The sequence below is a fragment of the Astyanax mexicanus genome, chromosome 20 (assembly GCF_023375975.1).
Source record: "Astyanax mexicanus isolate ESR-SI-001 chromosome 20, AstMex3_surface, whole genome shotgun sequence".
In the NCBI taxonomy this organism is placed as follows: domain Eukaryota; kingdom Metazoa; phylum Chordata; class Actinopteri; order Characiformes; family Acestrorhamphidae; genus Astyanax; species Astyanax mexicanus.
Window position 1 is genome coordinate 10,505,417 of NC_064427.1, and position 17,084 is coordinate 10,522,500.

A 17,084-nucleotide genomic window follows, 5' to 3' on the forward strand; every position below is an offset into this window, starting at 1 on the left:
CATTTTCTGCTGATTTAGGTTAATGCAATACTAAAAGGTATTTCTAAAGAAATTGAGACGTAACCTATTTTAAACGCAGAGTTAACGCATAGAATATGTTGTAATGGCGTCAGGCAGCGTTAGATTACTTCAGCGTTGCTATTCATTAATTTTAAGAAGAAGAAAAAAATAAAAACAATTTGGCAGCGGTGGGATTCGAACCCACGCCCCCGAAGAGACTGGAGCCTTAATCCAGCGCCTTAGACCGCTCGGCCACGCTACCCTGCCGCACTCAGCGCGGTCTTTCCTTAAATGTTTATCAAAATAAACTTATGATAACATATATTGTTGGATTTTGTCATTCGTTTGGGTAGTTATCGGTTAAATGTCTAGTTTTATTTTTTTTTATTATTATTTTTTTTTTTCCTACATGGTGGTGTAACCGGAAACAGTCCTAATTTGATCAATAGCGCTTAAATCACCGCCGTGCAGAAAATAATAAACTAGGTTATCTAGTAATTAGCTAGTAGTTAGCTAGTAATAGTAACCTACAATCTGTAGTAAACCACTGAACAGTTTAGCAATCAATAAGTATAGCTACCTCGAAGTATAGCAACACGAAAAATAATGTTACCTATAAATCATATAACGTTAAATGGAAACGTTTAAAACACTGCATTTTAAAATCACAATACAACCTTCTAAAATTATAGTTAACTAGCTAGATAACTTAACGTTACATCTTATATATATATATATATATATATATATATATATATATATATAAACATAAACATATAACTTAAACAATAAACTACTGTATTTAAACACACTTGAAAGGACAGATTATATAGAACAGATTATTGTCTAAATCAGTGAGGCTGAAGAAACCACTTGTGTCCTCATAAAGCCAAACCATGCATCCATCGAAATTTCCACAGTGTTAGCTTAGCTCGCTAACTAGGTTAAAAGTTACAAATAATTTTTTTTATTAGTGGGAGAAGCTAGCACATGATGGTAATAAAATCACAGTTAAAGATGTAAAACATTCTTTTGATTTAAATTATTCCTTAAATTTTATACATCAGCCATATGATTTAATAAAAATCCTCAGTTTAAAATGTACAATATAATTAACCTGAGGGAATTTATTGAATTAAGAAAATTATTTTACACCACTAAATAATTTTTTGTGTTGACTCTTTAAGGGCAGCGTATATTAACTTTCATTAAGCAATAGTATTCCCTTTAGTTAATGAATAGCACTTTGTAGCGCTGCACCTGAGATAGGAAATCCAAATGAATGGTGAAACTCTTAGAGAAGAAACAGTGTTACATATTTCAGTTCTGTATGAATGTAAATATGTGGTTGTAGTATAAGGAAGACTGTAAATAACAAGTTTGTGATTAGCTACATATTAGTTATGTAAGATAACCAGGATAATGTGGTACTGAATCACTGAATCAAATCCTGGGAGCATAACAGAATTATGTCATGATACCAAAAACAGTACTCCTTTATAGATACAGTAAAAAAATAAGTAACGGGATTACAGTTACATTTTAAACACATATTACTGTAGAAGTACTTCACTACTTAAGTATTAAAATGCTGTATCTGTACACTGTAAAATGTCATAAGTTGATCTTACTTAAAAGAAATGAGGAAACCGGTTGCCTTGAAAAGTTAAGCAATTATACTTGTTATTTTCAAGTTAAGTTCACTTTATGCTTGCTGTTTAAGTGTACTCAAATCATAGTTAAAGCTACACAGTTTTCTTGCGTTGTTTCTACTTTAAATAGCCTGTAAATGCAAGTTGTTTTTTTTGTGTGTAAAACCCGATAAGTTGATTATATTCAAAACTTTTGTTGTAACCGATTACCTAATCAATTTTAAGTTCATGTAATATCATTTTTAGGTACAGTGAACTTAACAAATACATATATAATTAAAATGAATAATTTCGTGAACTTAATTTTAGTCTTCTTTCTGGTTTCATTCAACTATTTTTAAAAATGCTCATAGAAAAGTAGATGAAAGAAAACAGTAAAGAATTAAAAGTACTGAGAGCACAGCAAGAACACAGAGTTACTGCAGCTCAGTAAATGATGCTTGTTCGTACAGCCTACAACACAGAGACCAAGCATTTAATTATAATAGGTGATCTACAAGTTTACCTAACCTAGCCTGGGAGAAATCACTACACACTAATAATGAGTGTCAGAAATTGGTGACACACCCAATATGCAAATCGATTGTGACAGAAGCCAATGGAAAAGAGGCTACCAATGGCAACAGACTAAACTCAGTTATTATAAGTTGGTTCAACTCAAAGATTTCAGTTTGAATGTATTTGTGCCCACAAATATTCAACTAACTCAAAATAGTTGATTAATGTTTAGAAATCTCCAATTTTATGTAAAACAGACTAAATTAATTTGAGTGTCAACAACTTCTGGGTTTACAGTGTATCTACTGGAGTATAATTTTAATTCACTGCAGTACTTAAGTACTAAAATGCTGTATCTTTATCCACTGAAGTATTATTTCTACCTCACTACTGTTCTTAATTATTAAAATGCTCTATCTGTATCTACTGGAGTATTATTTTTTTTTACCTCACTACTGTTTTTAATTATTAAAATGCTCTGTCTGTATCTACTGGAGTGTTATTTTTTACCTCTCTACTGTTCTTAATTATTAAAATGCTGTATCAGTATCTACTGGAGTATTATTTTACCTCACTACTGTTCTTAATTATTAAAATGCTGTATCAGTATCTACTGGAGTATTATTTTTACTTCACTACTGTTCTTAATTACAAAAATGCTGTATCTGTTATCTACTGGAGTATTATTTTACCTCTCTACTGTTCTTAATTATTAAAATGCTGTATCAGTATCTACTGGAGTATTATTTTACCTCACTACTGTTCTTAATTATTAAAATGCTGTATCAGTATCTACTGGAGTATTATTTTTACTTCACTACTGTTCTTAATTACAAAAATGCTGTATCTGTTATCTACTGGAGTATTATTTTTACTTCACTACTGTTCTTAATTATTAAAATGCTGTATCTGTTATCTACTGGAGTATTATTTTTACTTCACTACTGTTCTTAATTATTAAAATGCTGTATCTGTTATCTACTGGAGTATTATTTTTACCTCACTACTGTTCTTAATTATTAAAATGTTGTATCAGTTATCTACTGGAGTATTATTTTACTTCACTATTGTTCTTAATTATTAAAATGTTGTATCAGTTATCTACTGGAGTATTATTTTTACCTCACTACTGTTCTTAATTATTAAAATGTTGTATCAGTTATCTACTGGAGTATTATTTTACTTCACTATTGTTCTTAATTATTAAAATGTTGTATCTGTATCTACTGGAGTATTATTTTTACTTCACTGTGTGTCTATCTCAGTGGTTTGGATGTATTGCTTTTCTGGTCAGTGAAGGAAGTACAAATTTGGAGGCATTTTTTTCAAATTATCATTCTTATGGCATGTTGCATCTGCAGGGAGAGAAAACACAACACACTTACCATCATTGTGACTTCTGTAGGTATCAGTATGGTCTTCATCTGTTCCGAACATGAGCCTGATTAAAATTATCTATAGTCCAGGAATCTATCAGACCTTCAGAAAATAAAAGAAAGCAGTTTGTCCGTCTCCTTCACAGTGATTCCACCCATATGATGTAACATTTAAATAATAAATAAATAAGTAAATCATGTGGAGTACATATCTTGTAACTCTGTTACAACCATGTCCTTAAATTCAGATTAATTTGAAACGTTTCACTATTAGGTGAATAAAATTTAGGTGTATATAAGTGTAGTCTGGTATTCTTGACTGAACCTCAGTCTGCCATGAGCAGTTATTACTAACTGCATAACACCATCCTTACTTGTTAGGAGTTTACAGCATACTGTTCAGAATGGACACTGGCCAGACTGGCCACTATTTTCAAGCTCTCCACTCCACTGCCTTTCTCTCCAGTGTTCTTTAAACATATTACATTATCCACTGTGGGTGGTGGTGAAGAGGTCTTCACATGATGTGAGAGAGAGTGTGGGGCAGAAAATGTGTGAATTTGTCTGTTGAAATTAAAAGACCAACGTAGCACAAAAGTGTTATTCTAATCATTATATACATAATGTATGTCTCAGCAGTGTAAATATTGTTCCTTAGAGCAGCAGAGAAAGCCGAACACTCAACACTCAACTTATCATGAGGAGTTATAAGAACACTCCTCATCCCAAAAAAACATTCTTTTCACACACAAGAAAATATATTAAATCAGTAAAAGTGATCCATGTGCAGAAAGTATTCTTCACTATAGCGATATTTTCACCTTATTTAAGTGAAATAAAATGGCTCACAGTCTAATATTTAGTTCCCTTGTTCTAGATAACTTGGTGTTTACACTGATGTATTTGACATTAAATTAAATAATGCACATATTTATAATTCGATATACACTTTAATTCTTTCTGACTAGTAAAAGTGCAGTTTTAGATATCAATAATTTTACTATTACTAGTTAAAACTCAAATAAAGATATCTAAAATTTTACTATTGAGGGATTTAGAACAACATCCACTAGAGTGCAGCACAGTCCAGAGATTTTGAGAGAAATATCTAACTGATTTGAGATAAAGGCTGTGTCTCAATTCAGGGGCTGCATCCTTCGAAGGACTCATTTTAAGGCCGATTATTATTATTTTCCGATGTGTATCCTTCACAGCCTACAGTATCCCAAGATTCATTGCGCGCCGGATTATTTCAGCTCGAAAAGGGCGGAGTCAGGCTGTATTATCTAGTTTATAGATAAATAAATACTTATAGATATTATAAATATTATTTATATATTATATAATTTATATTATTTAGTTTATATAGGTAGCATCATGTGTATGTTGTTATATGTTTTTAGTTTATAGATATATAAATAAATATATTTATTTTCATAAACTAAATAATATATTTATATATATCTGCGGGGCTTGTGCTGCTGCTGCTGCTGCTGCAGCTCCGACTAGTGGTTGGATGAGGAACTGCAGCTTCCTGTAAGCGAGCAGTTTCAGCAGTTTCATCCACACACAGCTCAGATAAACTGCTTAACCCTAAACTCCTGAATCAGATCGGGTAAAATCAGAAGAATATCTGCCGATCGCCGTTAACGTATTTTGACTGAAAATCGGCCGATACGATACACTGCCGATCGATCGTTCCATCTCTAGTTATTTGGTTTATGTGTGTGTTTCAAGAATGAGGGCCCCTTGTTTGTACTTTGCCTAGGGCCCCAAAATGGCTAGATCCGCCCCTACATCCTTTAAACACATCATCCTTTATTTAAAGGTTATCCTCTGTAAATTACAGAATTAAGCCACTTATCAACAGGTTATAAGATTTAAAAAACAGTAAAATTACTTTCTTTTACTGAAAGTTGACATTTTCCTGTACATTGCTTGAATAATTTTATCAAGTAACATAATTACTCTGTTATTTAATAGACCTTCAGATAACAGAATTAAATGTATTTTAGTATTTTATAAAGAAGGATGTTATATATAGGATGTTACTAACAGAAAAACATGTAATTAAGTATACTTTGACTGCAGAATTACAGACAACATACTCACGTAAAGGCTGTAATTTTACAGAAAGTCATTGTTAAATTAGGTACGGTAATTTTCTGTAATTTTATGGTAAATGTTTGACAATAGACATTCTACCATTATTTTACGATTTTTTTTTTACAGTGGCACAAGCAGTAAAACAATTTTTTTTTATTTGGAATATGATATGATTGATCCTTGGCAAGTTAAATATCCAACCTTGAAACAATTTTCTTTTTTCTCTTCGGTTCATCATACATATTCCAGCATTGACTATTTTCTGATAAATAGAAAATTGCTTTTTTTGCTGAGATCAATAGAATACGATAGTATAGTTTAATCAGACCATAGCCCAGTGGTACCTAAGCTCTGCTTTTAGTAAAATAGGCTCTCTGTACGAGCCTGATACCTGAATAAAAGACTGTTTGCTGACGATCATTTTGTTAAATTTATTGGTTCCTAATATATTTCTTCATTGAAATAAATTAATCACCTGATATTAGCTGTAGGACACTGTAGGAAACCCTAAAAGCGTTTATAAGAGGGAAAATTATTTCATACGCTGCAGATGAAAATAAAAGGAAAACAAAATTTAAATCAGACAGGATTTAAATGATTAAGTATATTCAGTTTCAGCATATAAAGATTTATATAAGGAGAGACAAACGTTCATTACAAACCGAATGTGACTTATTAACTAATAAGAGGGTGATAGACCTATAATTGTAAACTTGGCAGAACTGTTATGAATCTGGTGAAGAAGCGAGTAAGCTTTTGAGTCATCAGCTGAAACTATCAGCATCGTTGGGTTGTATATGAGCAAAATTCTAAATTCTGAGGTTGAGGAAGTTGTTGATCAAAAGTACAATGACCAATTTTACCATTTTTATGAAGGTTTATACACATCAGAAGTGGATAACATGGACTTAATACACTGTAAACCCATAACTCAAATAAATTTAGTCTGTTTTACATAAAATTGGAGATTTCTAAGCATTACTCAACTATTTTGAGTTAGTTGAACATTCGTGGGCACATTTACTTATCATAACTGAGTTTAGTCTGTTGTCATTGGCAGCCTCTTTTCCATTGTCTTCTGTCACAATCGATTTGCATACTGGGTGTGTCCCCCAATTTCTGGCGCACCATCAGTGTGTAGTGATTCCTCCCAGGCTAGATTAGGTAAACTTGAAGATCACCTATTATAATTAAATGCTTGGTCTCTGTGTTGTTGGCTATAAGAGCAAGCATCATTTACTGAGTTGCAGTAACTCTGTGTTCTTGCTGTGCTCTCAGTAGTTTTAATTATTTACTGTTTTCTTTAATCTACATTTCTATGAGTATTTTAAAGAATAGTTGAATGAAACCAGAAAGAAGACTAAAAAGAAGTTCAGGAAAAAATTTAAATATATATGTATATGTATTTGTTAAGTTCACTGTACTTAAAAATTATATTACATGAACTTAAAATTGATTAGGTAATCGGTTACAACAAAAGTTTTGAATTTAGTCAATTTATCGGGTTTTACACACTTAAAAAAAAACAACTTGCATTTACAGGCTATTTAAAGTAGAAACAACTCAAGTAAACTGTGTAGATTTAACTATGATTTGAGTACACCTAAATAGCAAGCATAAAGTGAACTTGAAAATATGAAAATAACAGTTATAATTGCTTATTTTTTCAAGGCAACCGGTTTCCTCATTTCTTTTAAGTAAGATCAACTTATCACATTTTACAGTGTAGAAGGAAGGGTTTCTTATTGAGTTCTATCATTTTCAGCAAGGCTAATACCACGACTTTGTTTTTTGTTGTTTTTTTGAGGAGATATTAAAAAAAGAATAAAAACCCTTAACAATGACAGAAGCTATAATATCCATTCTTCTGAAAAAGAACCAGGATCCACGTAGGAGTCATATCACCCAGTTTGCTGTGATTATAAAAATGTAAGCAAGGGTCTGGCATCCAGGCTTGAAACAGTTATACCCAATATAATTCATCCAGATCAAACTGGCTTTTATTGCTGGTAGACTACGGTGGCCGAGAAAGCCCAACGCAGTGCAAATTGAAAAGCGCTGCAAAAGCACAAAACACATCCATCAAAATTACAACACAGGCGCAGCAAATAGAAAAACGCGCTGCAAAAAGAAAAACGCGCTGCAAATAGAAAAACGCGCTGCAAATAGAACCACAACACAACGGAAGTGAGTCACAACACAACGGAATTTTCCCGGGGGACCTTAAAAGATACTGTACCAGCTGTATACAAAGGACAATAAGTGGCAAACAAGCTTCTGAAAAGTAAGTTATGTTTATTACCTGTGATTACCACGGTTGTGTGCATATTATTAAAAGTTCTGCTTCACAAAACGCCTTGTTTGCCACTTATTGTCCTTTGTACACATAGTGAAGTCCGAGACGTTACTGAAGACGCAGCTTAGCTGGTACAGTATCTTTTAAGGTCCCCCGGGAAAATTCCGTTGTGTTGTGACTCACTTCCGTTGTGTTGTTTTTCTATTTGCTGCGCCTGTGTTGTAATTTTGATGGATGTGTTTTGTGCTTTTGCAGCGCTTTTCAATTTGCACTGCGTTGGGCTTTCTCGGCCACCGTAGTAGACAGTTACCTAACAATCTTTGTTGGTTATTTAATGTGCTATATCTACCCACTAACGAGAATAAGTCCAGAAGTTATCCTTTCATTAGATACTCATAAAGCATTTAATAGGATAGAATATAATTGTTTGTTTGCAGCGCTGAGGTCATTTGACTTTGGGCCAATTTTTACCTCCTGGATTAAGATTTTATATGCATCACCTTGGGCCAGTTGTTCAGAGGTAATCTGATCGGATTTTGGTTATCGGATTGGATCAAATCTGGAAAAGGGGTTGTTCAAAAGGGAAAGAAGCATTCTGAAATCGGATCAGATCATGTAATCCAATCCCTTTGGAAATGGATGAAACCTTCAGTTTCTGTTGTTCAAAACTTTTCAGTAGGATTTGGATAACTTTGATCCAAAAATACAGTATTACCCTGATCCCAACAAGGGGTAGGATTTCAAGGTGGATTTCAGGAAGAAAATGTGGTAAAACTTTAAAATCAAAGTTTTAAAGTAAAAAAATGCATTTGTACAATTTAGTGTATATACTTTTATTTCTATTTTGCACTTGACCTGTTTAACCGTTACAGTGATAAAGTAGACATAGGCTACCAGTTAAGCCTTTTACTATAGTAAAGTAAAAATAAAAACAATCTTGACCCCATGAAATAAACCCCCCAAAAGGGGGGGTAGCAACCTTGTGCAGGACAATACATGCAAGTGTTATGTTGCATGCTCCTTGTGGATCGACTCACAAATAGTAAAGGCATGCAAAGCGTCTCTGCAAAACTCCATTTAAACACTCAATTGCACTTATTGTTTTGCAATGAGCATTATTTTGTTACTGCAAGAAAAGGAGTCATCAACCCATGCTGGTTCTTCTACCTGTTCTTTACATAGCTGGTAATCCGGATTAGGTAATCCTGAAAACTGTGTTTCTGGATCAGAATGATCCAATTCAATATTGCTTTGAAAAACTGTCTTAAAAGTAAGACAGATCACCTGATACTGGATAGCAAAAAATGGGATTACCAAATCTGGATAATTACATTTTTTGAACAACTGGCCCCTAAGGCGACAGTCCAAACAAACCAGATTCTATCCAAATCTTTAAGCATATATTACAAGACATGAGACAAGGTTTCTCCTTGTCTTCATTACTTTTTGATGTGGCGATTGAGCCTCTAGCAATAGCACTGAGAAATAGTGTGGGCTTGTACAGAATTAATAGAAAATGGCAACTTTATGAACTATTGTTATATGTGGATGATCCCCTCCTGTTTCTGTCAGAATTAAATATATCTCTACAGACAGTCCTGAGCATTATCTCTGATAAAATAAACTTAATTAAAAGCCTCGTATTCAGTGTTGTGTGTGAACGAGTTAAAAAAAAACACGTTCATTGAACACGCTAATTTTTTCGTGAACGTTGAACTGAACGCAACATATTTTTTGTGTTGACAGTATGTGTCATGAACGGCAAACATCACTGTAAATGAATGTTGGCTAGTTAATAACATAGAGAGAGAGATACAGAGAGAGAGAGAGAGAGAGAGAGAGAGAGAGAGAGACCAATGACGAGAGTGATGCAATTGGTGGCTATTGGTCCCTTAGTGGCATTGTGGACAATGCGCTTTGAGGCAAAGCACAGGTTTTTTAAACGTGTGGTCCAGCATGCCGGTTCTTTCAAAAACATCTTGCTCTCTCTTGCTGTGAAGCATCAGCTCTTGATGGCTTATCAGACGAATGAATCAAGTTGTCTAAAACCGGCTCTTTGTGTCTCACGTGTGTCTGAAGTACCTCTGGATTTGTTAAGCGATGATGTACGAGAAGCAATCCAAAAAAAAAATGTAAACAGTGCAACGGTTAATTTGGCAGATACAGCGCTGTACTATGGAACAAGGTACTCAAAAGGCATGATTTTGCCTTATGGATCCACTGCAGGGCTTCCAGATTTTGTGCAAATACAACAAATAATGATTGTTGGTGAGACATTCAGGTTCATTGTGAAGACTTGTCAGGCCTGGTACAATCAGCATTTGAGGTCTTATGAGCTAGAAACAACTGGGCATTTTCAAGTACTTGATCAACAGGAGTTGTTTGATGTTATGCCATTATCAGCGTACAGCGTTGCAGGGCGGACTATGGTTACACTGAAGCGTGCTATTTGCCTTCCACTCTAAATCAGTCTTCTTTCATAGTGGTTGAAGATGCTTCATTTTCATTTAATCTTTAACCTTCTTTTTCTCTATTTTGCTAAAAGGAAAGGATGTCTGAACCAGCAAAGCTGCGTGTGATTCTGGATGACCATGATATCCGAAAGCTGGTCTTGCCTTCAGGGATCCCTGGTACATGTCAAGACCTGGAATTGATCATCAGAGAGACATTTCAGCTTCAGGGAAACTTCAGCCTGCTCTATAAGGATGCTGAGTTTGGTGATTTTTTTTTCCTTGACCACAACAGCAGATCTTAAAGACAAAGACACTGTCAAAGTAGTTCTTGTTGAGCCTTTGTATATAACTTTAACAGAAAGTGACCCAGCAGGTCCTGTCTCTACACTGTCAGATAGCTCTTCTAGTTCCTCATCTCATGCTTCATCTGCTGAAACCATAATTCTCTCTTCTCCGGAGAACCGTGGGAGATCACAACAGTGGCCATCACCATTTGAAATTCCAGAATTTGCTTATGATACAGAGCTGATTCTCGAGTCTGCTAATGCTGCATTTAGAAAGGATGGCACATGTCTGAACAATCCAAGCATCAAGTCTGATATTCTTGAAAAACTGGCTGAAAGGATCTACCAATTTTGTGCATATCCAACCAGTGAGCAGATATGCAATGTTGCTGAGGCATTAATACAAAAGCATGCATGCTTGAAGGAACCAGGTTCATTCTCTGGGTTGTATGGATGGCAAACAAGGCTAAAGTATAAGATGGGAAATTACAGGTCTAAATTGAGAAGACTGGGATGTCCAGAGCTTGTTGTCAACTCTGCCTCCAGCAAGACAGCAGCGGCGAAAGATGTCAAAAAGCCACGTAAAGCAGAGGTTAATTACCTCCCCCCATACCCCACTGGAGAATCCAAACAAACTCTTGAAAAGGAGAGGGTAGATCTTCTCAGTGAGGTTAAGAAGAAAAATAATCAGAAGACCATAAGTGAGAAGACAGGAAGTGGTGAATGAAAACCCTGCCATAGAAGATCTTCTTCATAGATGGCCAGCTTTGTTTGATGCTATTCAGGTAACTGCTGTATGAGTGTGTGCTAATGGTAACACTTCCATAAGGGCCTAATAAGGGTTAATATTTTTATGTAATTTAATGGTTCATGCAGAGTTTACGAATCACTTATAAGCATAATCCCATATTTACAAGTACTGTTCATTAACTGTTAATTAATTGACTTAATGGTACATAACAATTGCTTGTTGTTTCTTATCCATTTATGAACCATTAAAAAACCCTATACAGTTACCCTTAATGTGAAATGTGAATATGCTAATATTACTTTTATTGACATAATTAAACAATCGAATTAATGATTTTTTTATTTGTCAATGTTTGTAGATAAAAGAAGAATTCAAAAGAATTACAACCATTGAGCTGGAAACAACATTCGTTGCAAATTTGGACAAGCACACAGTGAGGCTCCTGTCTTTGTTCTCTGCTAAAGGAGGTGCTGCTGGACGGAAGATGGGTCAACTTCTGGATCTTTTGAAGCAGGTATTATGCCATACTGTATATTATAGGATACTGACATGCTGCCAAACTTGCAGGTTGTACAGACATTAGATACCCTTTTAGAGCTAGTTCCTTTCATATACATACAAACTAAATTTCCAATTAAATGAATGATGGGATTACCAAACAGCAAAAGACTTAGTATTGCGTAAACAGTTTTAGGGTTTACATACATTAACTACAAAGGAAATTTGTATTGTCTCTCTGATCCTTAAATTTTCTATTGATAGTCACACTAAAAGCAAAATACATCTTGATTTCAGGGTTGCACTACCATGGTTTTAAAATGGTTTCAACATGGTGCAACAACTATGTACTGGTGCTTTTGTAAATCTACAAGGTGCCAGAATGTAACTGCGTTGGGTTGCAAGGTGTGGCATACTGCCCACCCCAATTGCAAATAAAAACTCCAAAACATATATTTAGTTGAAAGCAGTACAAAATCAACATTTCTGATTTTAAAATTGAGAAATCTTACGGTTTAAAATAAAATGCTCAATTTAATTTGTTTCCAGCAACACATTCCAGAAATTCTGGGATGGGACAGCAAAAGATTTTAATTTGTGTAATACTACTTAACAAAATAGTTTTTTTTGGGTTACAAGCCAGATATATGATTGGTGTAAAAAGAGTCCCAAGGTTTACCATTTTACATTGAAAAATGTTATTTTTGAATTGTTGCACTGCCCATGCTGTCTTTTACAGAGTGACGAACCCCCCCCCCCCCATCTATAATTCTGCAAAAATCAGTCTCTTTTTTTATTTTTTATTATTCAATCATTGCCAATTAAACAAATATTTGGTTTGAGAGGTGTTGCTGGAATCAAATTCAAACTGGGCATTAAAAAACAAAAACAGTATTATTTTTAACAATTATTTTAGTATTAAAAATACGTTTTAAATTATTTGTACATTGTTGCATTCTGTTTTTATTGATATTTTGGACAAAGACTGTTTAGCCATGGTGAGCGTCATGCACAAATCAAGGAACCTCAAACATTATGGAATAAATATACATTTTTGCACAAAACATTTGACTGCATCAGCATTGGGTGGTACATTCTTCATTTGGTATGGCAATTAAAATGTATCCAGTAGTGTGCGTATCATAATACCATTATGTAATGAAAAGAATGAAAAGAATTATGTAATGAAATTCAGCTCTGTGTAGTTTAGACACATTAGACATGTTGTAAATGTTTCTCTTTTTTCATTAATAGGAAGAGACTACTGAAATGCGCCGAGATGTGGTGATCCGCTGCTTAATAGTGTACTTCTCCGAAAGTGTAGATGATCTTATTAAGGATTACCATGTAAGAAAACTTACAGAGATTAATGGTTCTAAATAGTGTTTGGGCAATAGCTTTGCAGCTGTTTGTGAATATGGTTTTCAGTCACAAGATAGGAATTACACAGCAATTAACTATCAATGTATCAACATGTGGTGTAGAAGTCCATTCACACCAGAGGTGCTGCACCAAAAGTACCATGGAGCTGTGGGTGGCTATATAGACTGCACAGCTTAATATCCCTCCAGATGGCCACTGACCACGTGCTAAAAGGGGCCCAACAACAATACTAGTTAGTTTAAATTGTAAATGCCGCTAGTTTAATTCCTCTTTCAGGCTTAATGTGTAAAACCCTTAATTTTGAAATGCAGAAATTCGTCCAAATGTAGCATTAAATATGCTTTTTTTATTTTAGGGTGCTCCATCTGATGAAGTAAAAGAGGATCTTGCACAGCATACAATCAAAATTGTCACCAAAGGTGGTTCTACGGAGGATGACCCGTTGGATGTTGGGATTGTGCTGGAAGGCAGAGAAGTACTGTCTGGGTTGTCCAGTGTAGCAAGGGCGTGTGCCTTGTTACTAGGTCTGATCTATGCTGTGAACCTTAGTTACCCCAAACAACTCAGGTACACGTTTGAATTTTGTCAAAAGATGCTGTTAGAACTGGACAGTGGGAAACTTTCACCAAAAGTGCACGCACTGAAGTCCAAGTTGCTGAGTTAAATGTGTGGATATCAGTGTCTCAAAAGAGGTATGTGCAAGTTGCTAAGCAGTAGGTCTCAGGGACTTTTGTTTTGTGTAAAGTGATGCTATTTTTGGCTAATGACATGTTGTCATGTTGTAATATTGAAACATTGTCTTGACTACAACTTTCAGTTTGTTTTATGCACTTTATAGGCTAACAGCAGTGAAAAAAAAATATTTTAAATGGATTTTCTTTAGTTTTGTGTAACTTGCTGCAATTTATGGTCACTGATGTTGTTGGCATATTCTAATGACAGTGTTGTCTTTGTAAGAAGTTGTCAGTTTATTGTTTGCACTTTAGTCCCCCCCCCCCATACTTTTACTAGTCAGCCATCAATCATTAGGATTTTAAAACTCCTAAAATGTTTGGATTTTTCAGATGATTGACTGTTAAAGTTGACTGTTAAAACTGGCAAGCTTTTGTTCATTTAAAACTATACAGCAGGTCTCAAGGCCTCTTTAAGGAGTCTGTTGCATGTTTTGTTCATTTTGCACTTAATCTGAATCTGTATGTTGGACTGAGAAACTGAGTTTTTGGTTTCAATTCTTAAATATTTTAGGAATTTAAAAATACTGTACCTCAACTTCATGCATTGTTAATGTATGAGTAAGAAATGTATTAATAAAAATAAATTCAAGTAATACATTTTGTATAAGTCAATTTGTACATTTATAATTTGTTAAGGTGAATATGTAAATTGAGCTTGATTTAATTGAGTTAGACTAACTTAATATTTAAAGGTGAATATGTAAATTAAGCTTGATTTCATTGAGTTAGACTAACTTAATATTTAAAGGTGAATATGTTAATTAAACTTGATTTCATTGAGTTAGACTAACTTAATATTTAAAGGTGAATATGTTAATTAAACTTGATTTCATTGAGTTAGACTGACTTAATATTTAAAGGTGAATATGTAAATTGAGCTTGATTTCTTTGAGTTGGACTGACTTGATATTAAGTTGTATGAGTCTAATACAAATGAGTTGGTGTAACAAAATATTTTTAGTTGAACTTACTTAAAAATTCATCAAGTTGAATTTACTTAAAAAAATTGGTGCAAAACGTTGCCTTGATTTTTTAAAGTAAATCCAACACATGATTTTTTTCAGTGTAGGCCATCTGAGTTTGGAAAAGAATTTAAATGAACTGAATTATTAACAACTTTAAGTCCATAAGTGGTTTTAAAATAATCGGACAGAATATTTACTCCTTCTTTCAGAACCAGCCAAGGTGGTCAGATAGGACTACATAAAAATGCCATTAATTTTACACACATACCACACCACAAACCTCTGTGATCCAAACTCTTAAGAAATTTGACAATGCAACACTGCCATCCTCAGGACAAGAAAAGAAACTTCATAGGGAACAGATACCTTTAAAAAAAGCATATATATTAACATTGGTATTAATAATAATTATTGATCTTAATGAAACAGTCCGGTATCCATTGTAACCACTACATGTTTAGTAAAATGACAGAATATGTTCCTACATTGTTTCCACTAATACTTTTTCTATGCTTGACATTTTGACATCTTGACAAATTGACATCTAAGGGCTAGTTGTTTTAAAGGTAATCTGATCGGATTGTGGTGATCGGATTGGATCAAATCTGGAAAACGGGTTGTTCAAAAGTGAAAGAAGCATTCTGAAATCGGATCAGATCATGTAATCCAATCCTAGTTTGTAAATGGATCAAACCTTCAGTTTCTGTTGTTCAAAACTTTTTAGTAGGATTTGGATATCTTTGATCCAAAAAAACAGGATTACCCTGATCCCAACAAGTGGTAGGATTTCAGATGGATTTCAGGAAGAAAATGTAGTAAAACTTTAAAATCAAAGTTTTAAAGTAAAAAAATGCATTTGCACAATTTAGTGTATATACTTTTATTTCTATTTTGCACTTGACCTGTTTAACCGTTACAGTGCTAAAGTAGACATAGGCTACCAATTAAGCCTTTTACTATAGTAAAGTAAAAATAAAAACAATCTTGACCCCATTAAATAAACCCCCCAAAAGATTTCAATAACAAACAAAATAATATATTCATTTTTTCATCTACGTCACTGTCATTCATCACTGTATATTAATGTCAATGAAACATTCATCAGATATGAAGCTGTCAAAAATTATTTCGAACATTTGCAAAGAACACCAGAGGTTGTTCTAGTTCTTCAACAGGCTCAGGTGCATCATAAACATCACAGAGAGGGACATTGCGTCTGGTAGCAATGTTGTGCAGGACAATACATGCAAGTGTTATGTTGCATGCTCCCTGTGGATCGACTCACAAATAGTTAAGGCATGCAAAGCGTCTCTGCAGAACTCCATTTAAACGCTCAATTGCACTTATTGTTTCACAAATAAGCATTATTTTGTTACTGCAAGAAAAGGAGTCATCAACCCATGTTGGTTCTTCTACCTATTCTTTACATAGCTGGTAATCCGGATTAGGTAATCCTGAAAACTGTGTTTCTGGATCAGGGTGATCCAATCCAATATTGCTTTGAAAAACTGTCTTAAAAGTAACACAGATCACCTGATCCTGGATAGCAAAAAATGGGATTACCAAATCTGGATAATTTTGATCCGGATTACATTTTTTGAACAACTGGCCCTAAAAGATGTTAAAAACAGAGAATTCTTATATTTCATTAAATAAAAAAACTAATAATTATGTACTTACTTGTTTAACATTATTTTAAATACTTTTTTAGATTTGAAAACGTATACTGTAGTAAATCATTCATTTAATTTTAAATTATTTTAAATTGATTTTTATTAACATTTCTTTTGCAAAGTGTACTAAAATAACTGCTCCAGTAATTCATGTAAGGTAGATTTTAGGTGTTTTATTTTAAGGTGTTTTAGTCAAGTTGTTGTTGTACTACAAGCCCTGTTTTAGTCAAGTTGTTGTACTACAATAGAACCTTTTTTAGTTTTTGCAATTTTAAGAAATATTTTTTAGCAGCTGACATTCCTTATTAATTCATTTATTAATAGTAAATAGCTTTTTTCATATTCCAAATATTTTATTATTGTAAAATATATTTAAACACAGAGAAGAGATAGAGAGAGAGAGAGAGAGAGAGAG

General features: G+C 33.8%; 1 non-coding gene across 1 annotated transcript; it reads right to left on the reverse strand.

Moving 5' to 3' along the window:
* Positions 1-180: 180 nt before the first annotated feature.
* On the reverse strand, positions 181-262 carry trnal-aag (transfer RNA leucine (anticodon AAG)). The gene has a single exon. It is a non-coding gene; the product is annotated as a tRNA-Leu (tRNA).
* Positions 263-17,084: the final 16,822 nt, after the last annotated feature.